A 6,693-nucleotide genomic window follows, 5' to 3' on the forward strand; every position below is an offset into this window, starting at 1 on the left:
CAAGAAAGCAGTGACTGCAATGAGAGAAAATATAATGTGATGTCTGGCAGACTGCGGTATTGCTGCAGTGGCGAGAAACAGAGACTCAGTTTAAGGGGGAAATGCCACCCTTTTATTAAACCCTTAAAAGTACCATCATAAGCATTGAACAACCACTGAACACACACAACAGGGAAATAGAGGGAGGTCTGACACCGTGCGGTAAGGTAAACATTGTGGGCAGTTTATACAATGGCTAAAGACACGCGAGGATCGGACAGGATTCATGCAACGCACAAGCAAGGGCACACATAACATTCGAGAACACAACAAGCATTAACAACAACACAAATAAGGGGCTATTTACATTTTCCCAGCATGCTCCGCATACAATATCAACAGATTGCTAGACTGACCGCAGGTGTGAATGGTTACTTAGTGAAACCACATTTGGGAGCTGGACATGGCAACAGAGGACAACCACGCCTATGGCAGGTAACACGTGGTGTGGAGTTTGTACCAAGTACGACAAATATGACAATTTCAAGGTGGGGCAGGGGGTTAATATTCCAGTGTTATGGATAAATTTCTCCCTGTAATAACTGATGTAGGCCTAATTAAAATTAAATGAAATTAAATTGCAATCAATTAAAATAAAATGTTCTTTAGATTTCTGCAAACTATTCAATAAGATTTTATGAACATAGTCTTCGTTTATCTTATTCAATGATAAATATTCTGCGAACAGTAGCGTACATTAAATTAGTATAATGCTTAATGACCTTTAAGACATCAGCAGCTAAGGCTCTAAAAAATGCAGATGGTTCGGTGAATGTGGGTATAAACTAACTTCTGGTGGTGTTGAATGTACTGTACTAAGATTGCGGCTGCTAATTAAGCAAAATTCTATTAAATACCCAGTAAATATGTAATGGGGTGGGTTATCAGTATAGCATGGATTTGCATGACTCACGATATGTTTAACCCTTATTTTAACGTATCATTTAATATATTGTGTGCCATGCAAAATAAGTAGAAAATTTATGAGATTGTTATTGTAACAGCAACATGCTTTAGAGAAAACCAAATTGCTTGTCTATAATGAAGTAGAATTAAGAAGTACTACAGTACAGTACTAATATTTCATAATACATTTACTGAATTAATAAGCAGCCAGACTTTTTATATTAAGACATTTCTCATTATGATGTTATTAAATCCATACATCCATCCATCCTTTTTCTGTAACCATTTGTCCTATTCAGGGTCACAGTGGAAGTTGTGGGCAGAAGGCGAGGCGAGAACAACAAGGACGAACCCTGGTCACAAAGATGTGAGGCAATAATGCTAATCATAATGCCACCATATCAGCCCGTGTTATTAAGTATATAGCCTATTAGCTTATTTTAAAACATATGCTATTATGTATTACAGTTTCACACCAAGGTGGATAAATGTTAATAAGATTCTATTCGTTTCCGTTTATTTCTGAATGTACAGTAACAATAAAGAGATTTTCGATTGCTTGGCAATATGAGTGCTGATACAGTATGAGCAGTTCATAATGTTAGAAATGTATCGATAACAGCAAGAGAATTAACGCTCTTTAGGGCCCATGTGTTATCGAATACACCGATTTTATGAGGGCAAGTTGAACAAAGTACTCGAAGGCGGGTCTTAGGCAAAAAGAGGTTTTACTGTATTAACTGAACAGGAGCAAGGTAACAAACGAGAGCCCGAGTGGTCAGAACAAGAAGTCCAGCACATGGAAGGACACGGACATAGAGGAACAACGTCAATGACCTAACTAGGACTGACGAGACAAACAGGTACTTAAATACAAAGACTAAGGAGGGGTAACAAGCAACAGGTGTGGCTCATCAGGGTCACGTCAGGCGGACATGATGGGCAGGACGTAACAAATGCAATTCATTAACCAGTCAAAGGCCTTCCATGTACCTGTCAGGCTCTTTGTTCCAAAGTAAAGTGTGTGATTCCCATCCCCCAGAACTCTCACGAAGTCCAGGTACTGTCTCTTTCCTCTCTACACCATTGTCTACTAGACCATTGTCACCATTGTCTACTTCAGCAGATATGTGACCGAAGCCTGGAATATTCTTTACAGTCCCTTGCATGATGGTTGTGTTTCTAACCAGATATCCGGTTGTCTTACAGCTTTCATTAACTCATTACCTTCGTCTTGTTCTGTCCATGGTCCTCTTCAGTCTCTATTGATCTTGTCCCTTCTGCAGCAGGATCATCCGTTTTCCTTACCCAATAGTTGAATACAGTAGTGTATAAACCTTGCATCCTTAATTTTTTGCCTTTCATATTTCCTTTTCCTCTGCTACCCATTTCCTAATATCATTACTGTCAAGATTTATTCACAGAATTAGGTTTGTGGAATGTCTCTGCCTGGGGTAATAGTGCATCAAGGGTAATTAAAAATGATAATTCCTAATAGTTACAGTGCTGCCCAGCTCAAGGTTTCTGTCCTTGATACTGCTCTAAGTGCCCTCACCGAACCTTCTACCAGAACCCAAGATGCAAAATCTCAATGCCCCCACTTACTGTTCTCACCATTGCTGCCAGGCTTCAGTGTTTGATCTCCAGATATTTTCAACCCAAGCCCTGTACCATTTCTGTCATGGTTTCCCTGCAGTCTGCCTACCTTCCTATTCAATTTCTAACCTGTATGCAGTAGAAGGACTGACCAAAACATGTCAGGAAAATATCACATATAATAAATATATTTACAGATATGTTTCAGTGTGTATGTGTCTATGTTAAAATAGAAGGACATTTTCAGTGTTCTCAAAACTATACTATAACATGTATTTTTTAGGTTTCATTGTATGAAGGTCAACTAATTAAATTGATAATAACAGAACTACTTAGGTAGGGCCTAGCGCTGTATTACTATAGTTTTTCTAGAAATAATAAACATAAAACAATATCGCGTATTGGTGGTCAAAAAAAGTCATTTGTGGTTGATGTCCGTCATGGTGCCTTTCCAAGTTTAATTATCCCTGGGGATTCATTTCCTGTTACACTCTTATCAAGGGATTCTTTTCATTATCCTTGATTTTGGAGTTTTGGGGTTAACAAAAGTGCACTGTAGAGTATAAATTGATTTTGCTCCATAATAACAGATTATACAATATTTCTGATTATTCGTTTTACCAAATCTGAAAATGTGATAAACAGACAGATTGATAAAGCATCAAATTTGACATAAACCGCAGAATTTATGAAATAGTTCATCAGTGGTATTACCTGTTTATTTTTCATTGAGAAAAAAGTGATTCGAGTTTAATGCCATCCATCCCTCTTCCAGCCACTTACACAGCAGGATCAGAGATTCTAACTACTGTAAAAATAAAATATCAAACCTAAAATAAGTAGCTTCCTAAATTTTTCTTTGTGCTGTCTACTCTCCTCGACTCCCTTATGGCCAGGTTCATTTCAAGCCATTTGCTCACATGTATGATTTGTTTAATATAATTAAGCAGAAAATCTTCATTATCCTCTGATTTGCAAGTATATTTTACCTTTTAAAAACATGCAATTCTGGTACTTCTGGTAAACTGCAGTTTTTCTTTTAGCAGAAATAATAGCATGCAAGTTCTGTAGTTGAGAAACCTCAAGAACAGTTTAAAAACAATGATTTAAATCATTCAGTGCATTCAATGTAAATTGATTTATTTAATACTTTGCTAAGCATTTGGAGCAACTATCTAGGTGAGCTGTAACACTTCTGTTAATACTTTATGATACATATGTCCATTTATCATTTTCTATATTAACTTATTCAATTTAGGGTTAAGACATTTTGGAAAGACTCAAAAAGAGGGAGTGATCCACACTTTTGGAGTAAAGGTTGGAATAAACCACGCTATCTTCGAAGTGTGGAGACACCCTTTGATGGAAACATCTGAGGGATGCTCTTAGGAACTCAATAAGAAATGCCGCAGGTCATCAGTAAATGTTTATTTTACTCCTCCAGTAAAGTAACTCTACTTACATACGATATTACAACGCAGAGAGTTAGCGATATTCTATAATTTGCGCATATCTTTAATGGCTTTAAAAATTGGGGTTATATCATTCTGGGAAAGTTACTTTTCTCTGTTAAACATCTAGATATTGGAAAATTAAATCAGGTTAGAAAGTGGCTGTGGACTTCTTTCAAAAAGCACCTGAAGCTAAGTCTGATGTGTGTCCTGAATCATCAGCCATTTTTAAAGAGACTCACTCTGTGAGGCGTACGAACTGGCTAGAAGTTTAAGTGTTAATGCTCGTGGCTGTATAATAATTTTATATCATTATTACAGGTCTGCTTATGAACTTGCAAGTCAATGTAGCTACAAGCAGCCACCATCCTGGGGTGAGAACTAAATTGCATGAGCTTAACTGAAGAAGCACCCTCACACTTTCATTAAGAAGTGCTGAATGAGCCAGCTTATCAAAGGCCAGCAGTTTCAACAAAACCTATTTGTGAAGCTTTTTCGATGGCCTTGGAAGGCTTATTAAAAATGTAATTTAATTGGAAATAATATTTGGAATGGGTCTGAAACCAGGTGTGGGTCCTATCCAGACTCCTGACAGATAGCAGCAACATTTATAACGTTCTGCCTTTTGTTTGCTTGCACCATAAAGACTTATATTCAGTATAATTTGTTATTATTATCACTGTTGTTTAATGCTATGTTTTATTCAGAGGAGTGTTACAACTCACCAAGAGGTAGGTAAGGAGCGTACACTGATTGCAGTGCATTGCCACACCCATCACATGACAAACCGCCTCAGGGATGAGAACCTAAGTGCAGCCATGTGGCAGGTGATGCCTCAGCACCACACTGGTCCAAATGGACCAGTGGGAGTTTTTCTTCTGGTGGCTGGAGTGCTAATCCTGCCACCAGCCCCCAAATTTCCCTTTAAGTTGGAGGACTTCTTTATAGAGCTGGATGTAGATTAACGTCATACCCAGGACAAAGCAACTGCAGGTTAAGAGTCTTGCTCAAGGGCCCAATGGAGCAAGATCACTCCTGGCTTCCGGTTGCTGGGACAGATCCCTAGACGAGCCACTACTCCACCACCTAGAGCTTGCGGTAAATGATAACATTTCATTGCCTGAATTTAAAACGCAGTCATGCTCTTCTCTGGACATCTTTGCGTACAAACAAATGAATCAGCAACAATTGTCCATTTGCTTAACAATGCCAAGCATTTTTAGCTATTAAGAATCTAATAAAAACAGTTACAGTTTTACAGTTCCTGGCCCAGATATAGTTATATTTTTCCATACTAATTTCCTTGGCCATGGATATAAAAGAAACATTTAATTGCATCAACATTTTTCTTGTTTTGGTGGATTATAGGATTTGTGGAATTAATATGGTCGTCTAACAGCCTCAGAGCTCACTCTGTGTGTACAGTTTGCATGGTCTCTGCATATCATATCCAAAGGCGTAACTGCTTGGAGTATGTCAGTCTCTGTGTATGTGCCACCCATAGCAGCACTCCAATGGCTGGGGGTTAAGGGCCTTGCTTGTCCACAGAGGCAGGGTTTGAACCAGCAACCTTGCAGTTATAAGCACACAGGCTTAGCCCACTGAGCCACTCACTGGCCCCTATGCTTGATAAGCTTGCAGACTGGGTGCTATTTAACCATTTACCTGCATCTGTTGTTAGTGTTCTATCTTGTATTTAATGCATGAATCCATTACAGTTTCATTACAGTTGTAGTTAATGGTTGTGTCACAGTCTATTAACTGTGTTCATCTTCACTGTTATATATCATGAGACACTGTCATAGAGAGCAAAGACAAATTACTCTGACTCCCTGCATTGACATTGCAGTATATATATGATTTTCCTTACTTTGCATAAGTATATTTAGAATGCAGCTCATAGGGGAAGCAGTTACTGTACCATCTGTATTACAAAAGACGCTTATATAGATGCTTCATATACAGTAAATGCTTTTTCTCACCGTTTGGTGGGAGACCCTTAGTCCTGTCAGATACATTATCATCCGTAAGAGGTTCGGGTTTCTAACATTTACATAAAATAATAGAATTTTAAACCAAGACGTCTCAACTGTAATAAATACTGACACCTAAACAAGAGGCATATGAGACCAGTTTGTTATGACATTGCAGTTTTTTCTGCAATAATGTATTAAAATCTATCTAATCAATTTCACCTAATCTGCAACAATGTATCCAAATCAATTTGACCTAATTAATAAACAGTGAAAGGCAGCATGGGAGGTACAATGAAGAATGTATGAAGCATTTAAAATGAATGCAGCCACATTCATTTTCTAAAAGGCAAAAATTAAATGGCAGCCCCTGCTGTACCTGACTAATAAGACATCATTTCAAAAAATCAAATGCGTAACATGATTGCAATTGGGGGAAGGCAATGATCTAGCAAACATCCCGCTTTGCTTAAAGGACAAGTGGGATAGGACGAGATATTTGTGCACAATTACACTTTTATCATAGTTCTGCTCAGGAATCCTGCCTCCTCTTATCTATAATACACTGAAAATTACATTGTCACTTAACTATTAATGAAGACAAGTGTAAAGGTTCTTATTCAGCTTGCTCAGATTAATATCCACTGTCTGTCAGCCTTCATTGCTACAGTAGCTATCTGAACTTATATCCTGAACTGATAAGCATCTTGACCAGCTTCAGGCTGTTT

General features: G+C 38.0%; 1 long non-coding RNA gene across 2 annotated transcripts in view; it reads left to right on the top strand.

Annotated features, from left to right (window-relative positions):
- Window positions 1–6,693, top strand: part of LOC125742675 (uncharacterized) — a 52,199-nt gene that overhangs the window by 39,893 nt on the left and 5,613 nt on the right. The window contains exon 3 of one of the 2 annotated variants that reach the window (XR_007398166.1): window positions 1,245–2,047. The exons of the other annotated variant lie outside the window; for it this stretch is intronic. This is a non-coding gene — a long non-coding RNA (uncharacterized LOC125742675). Of the gene's footprint in view, window positions 1–1,244; window positions 2,048–6,693 lie in introns of those variants that run through there. 2 annotated transcript variants of the gene reach the window in all.

Source organism: Brienomyrus brachyistius, chromosome 5 (assembly GCF_023856365.1).
Source record: "Brienomyrus brachyistius isolate T26 chromosome 5, BBRACH_0.4, whole genome shotgun sequence".
In the NCBI taxonomy this organism is placed as follows: Eukaryota; Metazoa; Chordata; class Actinopteri; order Osteoglossiformes; family Mormyridae; genus Brienomyrus; species Brienomyrus brachyistius.